The sequence below is a fragment of the Ranitomeya imitator genome, chromosome 2, assembly GCF_032444005.1.
Source record: "Ranitomeya imitator isolate aRanImi1 chromosome 2, aRanImi1.pri, whole genome shotgun sequence".
Taxonomy (NCBI): domain Eukaryota; kingdom Metazoa; phylum Chordata; class Amphibia; order Anura; family Dendrobatidae; genus Ranitomeya; species Ranitomeya imitator.
The window spans coordinates 253,004,355-253,016,922 of record NC_091283.1 but is presented as its reverse complement, the minus strand read 5'-3'; the positions used below and the strand labels follow the sequence as shown (position 1 = coordinate 253,016,922).

The 12,568-nt window shown below is 46.6% G+C and overlaps 1 protein-coding gene across 1 annotated transcript in view; it reads right to left on the bottom strand.

Moving 5' to 3' along the window:
* The window catches only part of LOC138667360 (oocyte zinc finger protein XlCOF6.1-like), a 43,814-nt gene extending 33,549 nt beyond the window's left edge, over window positions 1-10,265 (bottom strand). Inside the window, exon 1 of the mRNA XM_069755587.1 lies at window positions 10,209-10,265. The gene's annotated coding sequence lies outside the window, so the exon portion shown is untranslated. The remainder of the gene's footprint in view (window positions 1-10,208) is intronic.
* Between the last annotated feature and the right edge of the window lie 2,303 nt (window positions 10,266-12,568).

The following is a 12,568-nucleotide window of genomic DNA, read 5'->3' as shown; positions in this document are numbered from 1 at the left end:
ACGGATTTGACTAGGAAGGGTGCTGATGTTGCTAATTGGTCTCCTGCGGCTGTGGAGGCCTTTCAGGAACTTAAGCGCCGGTTTTCTTCTGCCCCTGTGTTGCGTCAGCCAGATGTTTCGCTCCCTTTTCAGGTTGAGGTTGATGCTTCCGAGATTGGAGCGGGGGCGGTTTTGTCACAGAGAAGCTCCGATGGCTCAGTGATGAAGCCATGCGCGTTTTTTTCTAGAAAGTTTTCGCCGGCTGAGCGGAATTATGATGTTGGTAATCGGGAACTTTTGGCCATGAAGTGGGCATTTGAGGAGTGGCGTCATTGGCTAGAGGGTGCTAGACATCGTGTGGTGGTCTTGACTGATCACAAAAATTTGATTTACCTTGAGTCTGCCAGGCGTCTGAATCCTAGACAGGCTCGTTGGTCACTGTTTTTCTCTCGTTTCAATTTTGTGGTTTCATACCTGCCAGGTTCAAAGAATGTGAAGGCGGATGCTCTTTCTAGGAGTTTTGTGCCTGACTCCCTTGGAAATTCTGAGCCCTCTGGTATCCTTAGGGATGGGGTGATTTTGTCTGCTGTCTCCCCAGACTTGCGACGTGCTTTGCAGGAGTTTCAGGCGGGTAAACCTGATCGTTGTCCGCCTGAGAGACTGTTTGTTCCGGATAATTGGACCAGTAGAGTCATCTCCGAGGTCCATTCTTCTGCGTTGGCAGGTCATCCTGGAATATTTGGTACTAGAGACTTGGTGGCCAGGTCTTTTTGGTGGCCTTCCTTGTTGAGGGATGTGCGTTCTTTTGTGCAGTCTTGTGAGGTTTGCGCTCGGGCTAAGCCTTGCTGTTCTCGGGCCAGTGGATTGTTGTCACCTTTGCCTATCCCGAAGAGGCCTTGGACGCACATTTCCATGGACTTTATTTCGGATCTCCCTGTCTCTCAAAAAATGTCCGTCATCTGGGTTGTGTGTGATCGCTTTTCTAAAATGGTTCATCTGGTACCCTTGCCTAAGTTGCCTTCCTCCTCTGAGTTGGTCCCTCTGTTTTTTCAGAATGTGGTTCGTTTGCATGGGATTCCTGAGAACATCGTTTCTGACAGGGGATCCAAGTTTGTGTCTAGATTTTGGCGGACGTTCTGTGCTAAGATGGGCATTGATTTGTCCTTTTCGTCTGCATTCCATCCTCAGACGAATGGCCAGACTGAACGAACTAATCAGACCTTGGAAACTTATTTAAGGTGTTTTGTTTCTGCTGATCAGGATGACTGGGTTACCTTTTTGCCGCTGGCCGAGTTTGCCCTTAATAATCGGGCTAGTTCTGCTACCTTGGTTTCTCCTTTCTTTTGTAATTCGGGGTTTCATCCTCGTTTTTCCTCTGGTCAGGTGGAACCTTCTGATTGTCCTGGAGTGGACATGGTGGTGGATAGGTTGCATCGGATTTGGAGTCATGTGGTGGACAATTTGAAGTTGTCCCAGGAGAAGGCTCAGCAGTTTGCTAATCGCCGTCGCCGCGTGGGTCCTCGACTTCTTGTTGGTGACTTGGTGTGGTTGTCTTCTCGTTTTGTTCCTATGAAGGTCTCTTCTCCTAAGTTCAAGCCTCGGTTCATCGGTCCCTATAGGATCTTGGAAATTCTTAACCCTGTGTCGTTTCGTTTGGATCTCCCGGCATCGTTTGCTATTCATAATGTGTTCCATCGGTCGTTGTTGCGGAAGTATGAGGTACCTGTTGTTCCTTCGCTTGAGCCTCCTGCTCCAGTGCTGGTGGAGGGAGAATTGGAGTATGTTGTGGAGAAGATCTTGGATTCTCGTGTTTCCAGACGGAAACTCCAGTATTTGGTCAAGTGGAAGGGTTATGGTCAGGAGGATAATTCTTGGGTGGTTGCCTCGGATGTTCATGCTGATGATTTGGTTCGCGCTTTTTATAGGGCTCATCCTGGTCGCCCTGGTGGTTCTCGTGAGGGTTCGGTGACCCCTCCTCAAGGGGGGGGTACTGTTGTGAGTTCTGTTTTTGGGCTCCCTCTGGTGGTTACTGATGGTACTGGGTGACTTGTCTTTCCTGGGTTTCTGGGTTCCACCTGTTCCATCAGCATATGGGAGTTTCCTATTTAACCTGGCTTTGCTGGCATTTCCTCGCCGGTTATCAATGTATCCAGTGTGTCTTGTTACCTCTGCTCCCTGCTCCTAGAACCTTCTGGACAAGCTAAGTTTGGATTTTCCTGTTTTGTGTTTTGCTTAATTTGGTTTTTAGTCCAGCCTGCAGATATGTGATTCTCTGCTGCTGGTTGCTCTAGTGGGCTGAAATTGCTTTTCATGTACCATGAGTTGGCACATGAGTTCAAGTAATTTCAGGATGGTTTTTTGAAGGGTTTTTCGCTGACCGCGCAGTTCACTTTTGTATCCTCTGCTATCTAGCTTTAGCGGGCCTCATTTTGCTGAAACTGTTTTCATACTACGTATGTGCTTTCCTCTCATTTCACCGTCATTATATGTGGGGGGCTGCTATTTGCTGTGGGGTATTTCTCTGGAGGCAAGAGAGGTCTGTGTTTCTTCTGATAGGGGAAGTTAGATCTTCGGCTGGAGCGAGACGTCTAGGATCATCGTAGGCACGTTCCCTGGCTACTTTTATTTGTGTGTTAGGTTTAGGGTCGCGGTCAGCTCAGGTTCCATCGCCCTAGAGCTTGTTTGTATCTGTGCTTGTCATTTTTGTGATCCCCTGCCATTGGGATCATGACAGTGGACACCAGAGACAGCAGAACACAAATCACCCAGTACCATCAGTAATCACCAGAGGGAGCCCAAAAACAGAACTCACAACAGTACCCCCCCCTTGAGGAGGGGTCACCGAACCCTCACGAGAACCACCAGGGCGACCAGGATGAGCCCTATGAAAAGCGCGGACCAAATCATCAGCATGAACATCAGAGGCAACCACCCAAGAATTATCCTCCTGACCATAATCCTTCCACTTGACCAAATATTGGAGTTTCCGTCTGGAAACACGAGAATCCAAGATCTTCTCCACAACATACTCCAATTCTCCCTCCACCAGCACCGGAGCAGGAGGCTCAAGCGAAGGAACAACAGGTACCTCATACCTCCGCAACAACGACCGATGGAACACATTATGAATAGCAAACGATGCCGGGAGATCCAAACGAAACGACACAGGGTTAAGAATTTCCAAGATCCTATAAGGACCGATGAACCGAGGCTTGAACTTAGGAGAAGAGACCTTCATAGGAACAAAACGAGAAGACAACCACACCAAGTCCCCAACACGAAGTCGAGGACCCACGCGGCGACGGCGATTAGCAAACTGCTGAGCCTTCTCCTGGGACAACTTCAAATTGTCCACCACATGACTCCAAATCTGATGCAACCTATCCACCACCATGTCCACTCCAGGACAATCAGAAGGCTCCACCTGACCAGAGGAAAAACGAGGATGAAACCCCGAATTACAAAAGAAAGGAGAAACCAAGGTAGCAGAACTAGCCCGATTATTAAGGGCAAACTCGGCCAGCGGCAAAAAGGTAACCCAGTCATCCTGATCAGCAGAAACAAAACACCTCAAATAAGTTTCCAAGGTCTGATTAGTTCGCTCCGTCTGGCCATTCGTCTGAGGGTGGAATGCAGACGAAAAGGACAAATCAATGCCCATCCTAGCACAGAACGTCCGCCAAAATCTAGACACAAACTGGGATCCCCTGTCCGAAACGATGTTCTCCGGAATCCCATGCAAACGAACCACGTTCTGGAAAAACAGAGGGACCAACTCAGAGGTGGAAGGTAACTTAGGCAAGGGTACCAGATGAACCATTTTAGAAAAGCGGTCACACACAACCCAGATGACGGACATTTTTTGAGAGACAGGGAGATCCGAAATAAAGTCCATGGAAATGTGCGTCCAAGGCCTCTTCGGGATAGGCAAAGGTGACAACAATCCACTGGCTCGAGAATAGCAAGGCTTAGCCCGAGCACAAACCTCACAAGACTGCACAAAAGAACGCACATCCCTCGACAAGGAAGGCCACCAAAAAGACCTGGCCACCAAGTCTCTAGTACCAAATATTCCAGGATGACCTGCCAACGCAGAAGAATGGACCTCGGAGATGACTCTACTGGTCCAACTATCCGGAACAAACAGTCTCTCAGGCGGACAACGATCAGGTTTACCCGCCTGAAACTCCTGCAAAGCACATCGCAAGTCTGGGAAGACAGCCGACAAAATCACCCCATCCCTAAGGATACCAGTGGGCTCAGAATTTCCAGGGGAGTCAGGCACAAAACTCCTAGAAAGAGCATCCGCCTTCACATTCTTTGAACCTGGCAGGTATGAAACCATAAAATTGAAACGAGAGAAAAACAGTGACCAACGAGCCTGTCTAGGATTCAGACGCCTGGCAGACTCAAGGTAAATCAGATTTTTGTGATCAGTCAAGACCACCACACGATGTCTAGCACCCTCCAGCCAATGATGCCACTCCTCAAATGCCCACTTCATGGCCAAAAGTTCCCGATTACCAACATCATAATTCCGCTCAGCGGGCGAAAATTTTCTAGAAAAGAACGCACATGGCTTCATCACCGAGCAATCGGAGCTTCTCTGTGACAAAACCGCCCCCGCACCAATCTCGGAAGCATCAACCTCAACCTGGAAAGGAAGCGAAACATCTGGCTGACGCAACACAGGAGCAGAAGAAAACCGGCGTTTAAGTTCCTGAAAGGCCTCCACAGCCGCAGGAGACCAATCAGCAACATCAGCACCCTTCTTAGTCAAATCCGTCAAAGGCTTAACAACACTAGAAAAATTAGTTATGAAACGACGATAGAAATTAGCAAAGCCCAAGAACTTCTGTAGACTCTTAAGAGATGTAGGCTGCGTCGAGTCACAAATAGCCTGAACCTTGATGGGATCCATCTCAATAGTAGAAGGGGAAAAAATATACCCCAAGAAAGAAATCTTCTGGACTCCAAAGAGACACTTTGAGCCCTTTACAAACAAAGAATTGGACCGCAGGACCTGAAACACCTTCCTGACCTGCTGAACATGAGACTCCCAGTCATCAGAAAAAACCAAAATATCATCCAAATACACAATCATAAATTTATCCAGATATTCACGGAAAATATCGTGCATAAAGGACTGGAAGACTGAAGGAGCATTAGAAAGTCCGAAAGGCATTACCAAATACTCAAAATGGCCCTCAGGCGTATTAAATGCGGTTTTCCACTCATCACCTTGCTTTATTCGTATAAGATTATACGCACCCCGAAGATCAATCTTAGTGAACCATTTAGCCCCCTTAATGCGAGCAAACAAATCAGTCAACAAAGGCAAAGGATACTGAAATTTTACGGTAATCTTATTCAAAAGACGATAATCTATACAAGGCCTCAAGGAACCATCTTTTTTGGCCACGAAAAAAAAACCTGCTCCCAAAGGGGACGAAGATGGATGGATATGTCCCTTTTCCAAGGACTCCCTAACATAATCCCGCATAGCAGTATGCTCTGGCACTGACAGATTGAACAAACGACCTTTAGGAAATTTACTACCAGGAATTAAATCTATAGCACAATCGCAATCCCTGTGAGGAGGAAGCGAACTGAGCTTAGGCTCCTCAAAAACATCCCGATAATCAGACAAAAATACAGGAATCTCAGAAGGAGTAGATGAAGCGATAGAAATCGGAGGTGCATCATCATGAACCCCCTGACATCCCCAGCTTAACACAGACATTGTTTTCCAGTCAAGGACTGGATTATGAGTTTGTAACCATGGCAGACCAAGTACTAGAACATCATGTAAATTATACAATACCAGGAAGCGAATCACCTCCTGATGAACGGGAGTCATACGCATGGTCACTTGTGTCCAGTACTGAGGTTTATTCATAGCTAAAGGTGTAGAGTCAATTCCCTTCAAAGGAATAGGGACTTCCAGAGGCTCAAGACTAAACCCACAGCGCTTGGCAAATGACCAATCCATAAGACTCAGGGCAGCGCCTGAATCTACATAGGCATCGACGGAAATGGATGATAATGAACAAATCAGAGTCACAGACAGAATGAACTTAGACTGTAACGTACTAATGGCAACAGACTTATCAACCTTTTTTGTGCGTTTAGAGCATGCTGATATAACATGAGCTGAATCACCACAATAAAAGCACAACCCATTTTTCCGCTTATAGTTTTGCCGTTCACTTCTGGACTGAACTCTATCACATTGCATTGTCTCAAGTGCCTGTTCAGAAGACACCGTCAAATGGTGCACAGGTTTGCGCTCCCGTAAACGCCGATCAATCTGAACAGCCATAGTCATAGACTCATTCAGACCTGTAGGCACAGGGAACCCCACCATAACATCTTTAATGGCCTCAGAAAGGCCATCTCTGAACTTTGCAGCCAGGGCGCACTCATTCCACTGAGTAAGCACTGACCACTTCCGAAATTTCTGACAATATATTTCTGCTTCATCTTGCCCCTGAGAGAGAGCTAATAAAGCTTTTTCAGCCTGAATCTCTTGGTTAGGTTCCTCATAGAGCAAACCCAATGCCAGAAAAAACGCATCCACATTAAGCAACGCAGGATCCCCTGGTGCCAATGCAAATGCCCAATTTTGAGGGTCACCCCGCAGGAAAGATATAATAATCTTAACCTGCTGAGCATGGTCTCCAGAAGAGCGAGATTTCAAAGAAAGGAACAACTTGCAATTGTTCCTAAAATTCAGAAAACTAGATCTATCTCCAGCAAAGAACTCTGGGATAGGAATTCTAGGTTCAGACATAGGAGCATGTACAACAAAATCTTGTATATTTTGAACCTTAGCAGCAAGATTATTCAGGCTCGAAGCTAAACTCTGGACGTCCATGATAAACAGCTAAGGTCAGAGCCATTCAAGGATTAAGAGGAGGAAAAAATCAGCCAGGCTGCAATTAAGGCTAGGCAGCAACCTCAGAAGAGTAGGAAAAAAAAAAAAAAAAAAAACTTCCTCAGACTACTTTTCCTCCTACTTCAGCCAAAACTTTCTGGCCGGCTATACTGTCATGATCCCAATGGCAGGGAATCACAAAAGGACAAGCACAAACGAGCTCTAGGGTGATGGAACCTGAGCTGACCGCAACCCTAAACCTAAACACACAAATAATAATAGCCGGGGAACGTGCCTACGTTGATCCTAGACGTCTCGCACCAGCCGAAGATCTAACTTCCCCTATTAGAAGAAACACAGACCTCTCTTGCCTCCAGAGAAATACCCCACAGAAATAGCAGCCCCCCACATATAATGACGGTGAAATGAGAGGAAGGCACATACGCAGTATGAAAACAGGTTCAGCAAAATGAGGCCCGCTAAAACTAGATAGCAGAGGATACAAAAGTAAACTGCGCGGTCAGCAAAAAACCCTTCAAAAAACCATCCTGAAATTACTTGAACTCATGTTCCAACTCATGGAACATGAGGAGCAATTACAGCCCACTAGAGCAACCAGCAGCAAGAAACACGTATCTGCAAGCTGGACAAGACAAAAATAAAGCAAAACGAAAAACAAGAAAATCAAAACTTAGCTTGTCCTGAAGATTACTGAAGCCAGAAGCTGAGGTAACAAAACACTCTGATAACCTTGATAGCCGGCCAGGAAATGACAAGAAAGCCCGGTTAAATAGGAAACTCCCATATCCTGATAGAACAGGTGGACACCAGAGACAGCAGAACACAAATCACCCAGTACCATCAGTAACCACCAGAGGGAGCCCAAAAACAGAACTCACAACAGGGTTCTGCAAACACAATGTGATGCCTGCAGACCATTCCATCTATGTCTGCATTCCAAATGGCGCTCCTTCCCTTCCGAGCCCTCCCATGCGCCCAAACGGTGGTTCCCCCCACATATGGGTTATCAGCATACTCAGGACAAATTGGACAACAACTTTTGGGGTCCTATTTCTCATGTTACCTTTGGGGAAATACAAAACTGGGGGCTAAAAAATAATTTTTGTGGGAAAAAAAGAATTTTTATTTTCACGGCTCTGCATTATAGACTGTTGTGAAACACTTGGGGGTTCAAAGCTCTCACAACACACCTAGATGAGTTCCTTAGGGGGTCTACTTTCCAAAATGGTGTCACTTGTGGGGGGTTTCAATGTTTAGGCACATCAGTGGCTCTCTAAACGCAACATGACGTCCCATCTCCTTCCCTTCCGAGCTCTGCCATGCGCCCAAACAGTGGTTTACCCCCACATATGGGGTATCAGCATGCTCAGGAAAAATTGTACAACAACTTTTGGGGTCCATTTTCTCCTGTTACCCTTGGTAAAATAAAACAAATTGAAGCTGAAGTAAATTTTTTGTGAAAAAAAGTTAAATGTTCATTTTTATTTAAACATTCTAAAAATTCCTGTGAAACACCTGAAGGGTTAATAAACTTCTTGAATGTGGTTTTGAGCACCTTGAGGGGTGCAGTTTTTAGAATGGTGTCACACTTCGTTATTTTCTATCATGTAGACCCCTCAAAATGACTTCAAATGAGATGTGGTCCCTAAAAAAAAATGGTGTTGTAAAAATGAGAAATTGCTGGTCAACTTTTAACCCTTATAACTCCTTAACAAAAAAAATGTTAGTTCCAAAATTGTGCTGATGTAAAGTAGACATGTGGGAAATGTTACTTATTAAGTATTTTGTGTGACATATCTCTGTGATTTAATTGCATAAAAATTCAAAGTTGGAAAATTGCGAAATTTTTATAATTTTCGCCAAATTTCCATTTTTTTCATAAATAAACGCAGGTAATATCAAAGAAATTTTACCACTATCATGAAGTACAATATGTCACGAGAAAACCCTGTCAGAATCACCGGGATCCATTGAAGCGTTCCAGAGTTATAACCTCATAAAGGGACAGTGGCCAGAATTGTAAAAATTGGCCTGGTTATTAACGTGCAAACCACCCTTGGGGGTAAAGGGGTTTATAGCCTAGGAAGGGGTCATAGATACTGTGCCCCCAGGCTAAAAATATCAGCTCTCAGCCGCCCGGAAAAGGCACATCTCTAAGATGCACTAATTCTGGCACTTAGCCTCTCTCTTCCTACTTGCCCTTTAGCTGAAATTGTGATGATGGGAAGGAGAGGGCAACCAATACAACAACCCACTGAGCCCTGTCAATTCATAGGCATCATAGCAATCAAGTGGGCTACCTTTATGGATGATACACTCCTGCCTATCCAACTATCGTATGGTAAATATCTCATAGATCCTGGGTTCATTATCATTTGCACCGACAATGAGGCTAAGTGAGTATTTATTAATTAACTGTCGGTGGTAGTCAGTGAGATAGATGGTACCATGTAGGGGGCAGTACTGTGGGAACATTAGAAAGTGGGGGTATGGCGGTACTGTAGGAACATTATCCTGTGTGTGGGGGTATGGCGGTACTATGAGAACATTATACTGTGTGTGGGGGTATGGCGGTACTATGAGAACATTATACTGTGTGTGGGGGTATGGCGGTACTGTAGGAACATTATCCTGTGTGTGGGGGTATGGCGGTACTATGAGAACATTATACTGTGTGGGGAGTATGGCGGTACTATGAGAACATTATACTGTGTGTGAGGGTATGGCAGTAGTGTGAAAATACCTTTTTTATGAGATGCCAGTACTGTGGAAACATTATACTGTGTGAGCGGCATCATATATGTTACATAAGGGGTGTAAAAAGGAGAGTCATAAAAAAGACTCCTCAGGGCTGTGCTGCATTTGTACAGACTGCTATCTGCCGTCCAGACGGGACCATGTGACATCAATGGGAAGAGGGAGGGTTTCCGGAGGGAAGAGTCTAGAGGGTGCACCTGGTCAGGAGACCTTGATGACGCAGTTACTGATATTATAAAGGCCGGAGCCCCAAAGGCAGAACAGATTTGGCGCCAAGCAAAGGAAAGGGGTGCGGGGAAGAATCTGAGGTACCAGCTCATGGTAAAGTGCCCGAGGCAGCTGGGTGTGGGGCAGAACCTGCTTACAGGGCATAATGGGGGCATTACACTGTGTGGGGCCAAGAAAAGGGCCCTGTACTAGGAGAACAATCCGCTCCCTCACTTCCTGTCCTCCATAGTTGGCTCGTATGTATCTATTACGGGAAACAGAACAACAACGTTATGATTCTTATAAAGAGTCTCCGTGCAGAAGGGGTTAATATCCCCGCGCTCAGTAATGGGGAATCTCCACATACCTCCACCTGCAGAGCCGCACTCCACATATATGGCTGCTCTGTGCGCACAGGACCTGTGATGAGGTCACAGGGGGAGGAGTCAGGGGTCACGTGATCCGCAGTGAAGACGCTACATGGAGACTTCTCCTCAGTCAGTGACATTTCCGTCATTATTCGCCCTCACTACTGGCACAATTACCTCGCGCCGCCTTTTCTACACAATGTTCTGTGTGGAATGTAACGTGTGATTTCTCTGGAGACAAATAGACCCCACACATGAGGGAATTATTACCGGTTACCGGACGTCTAGTATATGGCGGCATATGATTGTGTTATCACCTCCACACCAGGCAGGGGTGGATTAAGGGTAGCCAGGGCCCCGGGCTGTTCAGACACTGTGGGCCCCCCGGGTCATGTGACGGGGGTCATGTGACGGGGGTCATGTGACATACCCGAGCCAGATTATTCCAGAAAAATGGCCGGGCCCTACTCTACTGTAACCTATTAAATATTTGTTAAAATCTGCAATACAATTTAGGTATATTTTGACCAATAATATCACATACAAGGAACAAATACCACCGCACCATGACCAGACCACATATTACCACTTGGTGACCAAATAGCACATACAAGGGACAAATACCACAACACCATTTCCAGACCACATATTAGCACCACATAGTGACTGAATACTACAATACTGATCAGTAATAAAAAAAAAAAAAAAACAAACACAATACTATCACCATAAGTGCCAGTATTCACAGGAGATCTGTACTTAGTATGCAGTGTCTGTGTAGGGGTAATACAGAGATCACTGGTGGTATTATACACAGGAGCTCTGTATATAATGTATATGGAATACAGTGATCACTGGTGACATAGTACACAGGAGCTCTGTATAGAGTATACAGTGTATAGTGTCAGTGTATAGGTAACACTGACTCACCAGTGATGTCTCTAGGTGAAGTCCTTCATCTTTCATCCAGCAAAGACCGCCATCATTTTTTCCAGCCAGGACTCGTTTCTGCAGGAAATAACACAGTTATCTCGAGCTCCGCTTGCAGAACACATTACTTAATTTTTCACAACTTCTACATTACAACACGAAGAAAAAAAGGCGCCAGTGTCACTCTGCACAGTAACAGGACCGCCCCCCCATTTAAAACAGTATACTCAAATAAAATAAAATAAATACATCACTGCAGTAATAATATCCCTTAATTAGCCCCTATGGTAATAATATTTCCCACCCTGGCCCCATGTGTCTCATTCCTGACTCCAGCCATATGTTCTCCCATCCTGCACTCATGACTATCCATTCTACACCATATGATCTCCCCATCCTGCCCCATCTGTCTCCATCGTATCCATCCTGCCCCATGATCCAATCCTGCCCCATGTCTTTCATTCTGCCCCGTGTCTCCAATCATGCCACGTGTCTACATTCTGCCCATGCCTCCAGTCCTGCCCCCAGTGTGTCCAGCAATCTGCCCCAGTATGTCCAGCATATTGCTCCAGTGTGTCCAGCAATCTGCCCCAGTGTCTGACTCCAGCATATTGCCCCCAGTGTGTCCAGCAATCTGCCCCAGTGTCCAGCATTGCCCCCAGACAGTGTGTCCAGCAATCTGTCCCAGTATGTCCAGCAATCTGCCCCAGTGTGTCCAGCAATCTGCCCCAGTGTGCCCAGCATATTACCCCCAGTGTGTCCAGCAATCTGCCACAGTATGTCCAGCATTGCCCCCAGACAGCGTCCAGCAATCTGCCCCAGTGTGTTCAGCAATCTGCCCCAGTGTGTCCAGCATATTACCCCCAGTGTGTCCAGCAATCTGCCACAGTATGTCCAGCATTGCCGCCAGACAGCGTCCAGCAATCTGCCCCCAGTGTGTTCAGCAATCTGCCCCAGTGTGTCCAGCATATTACCCCCAGTGTGTCCAGCATATTACCCCCAGTGTGTCCAGCATATTACCCCCAGTGTGTCCAGCATATTACCCCCAGTGTGTCCAGCAATCTGCCCCAGAATGTCCAGCATATTGCCCCAGTGTGTCCAGCATTGCCCCCAGACAGTGTGTCCAGCAATCTGTCCCAGTGTCCAGCATTGCCCCCAGACAGTGTGTCCAGCAATCTGCCCCAGTGTGACCAGCAATCTGCCCCAGTGTGTCCAGCAATCTGCCCCAGTGTGTCCAGCATTGCCCCAGTGTGACCAGCAATCTGTCCCAGTGTCTGACTCCAGCATATTGCCCCCAGTGTGTCCAGCAATGTGCCCCAGTGTCCAGCATTGCCCCCAGTGTGTCCAGCAATCTGCCCCAGTGTGTCCAGCAATCTGCCCCAGTGTGTCCAGCAATCTGCCCCAGTATGTCCAGCAATCTGCCCCAGTG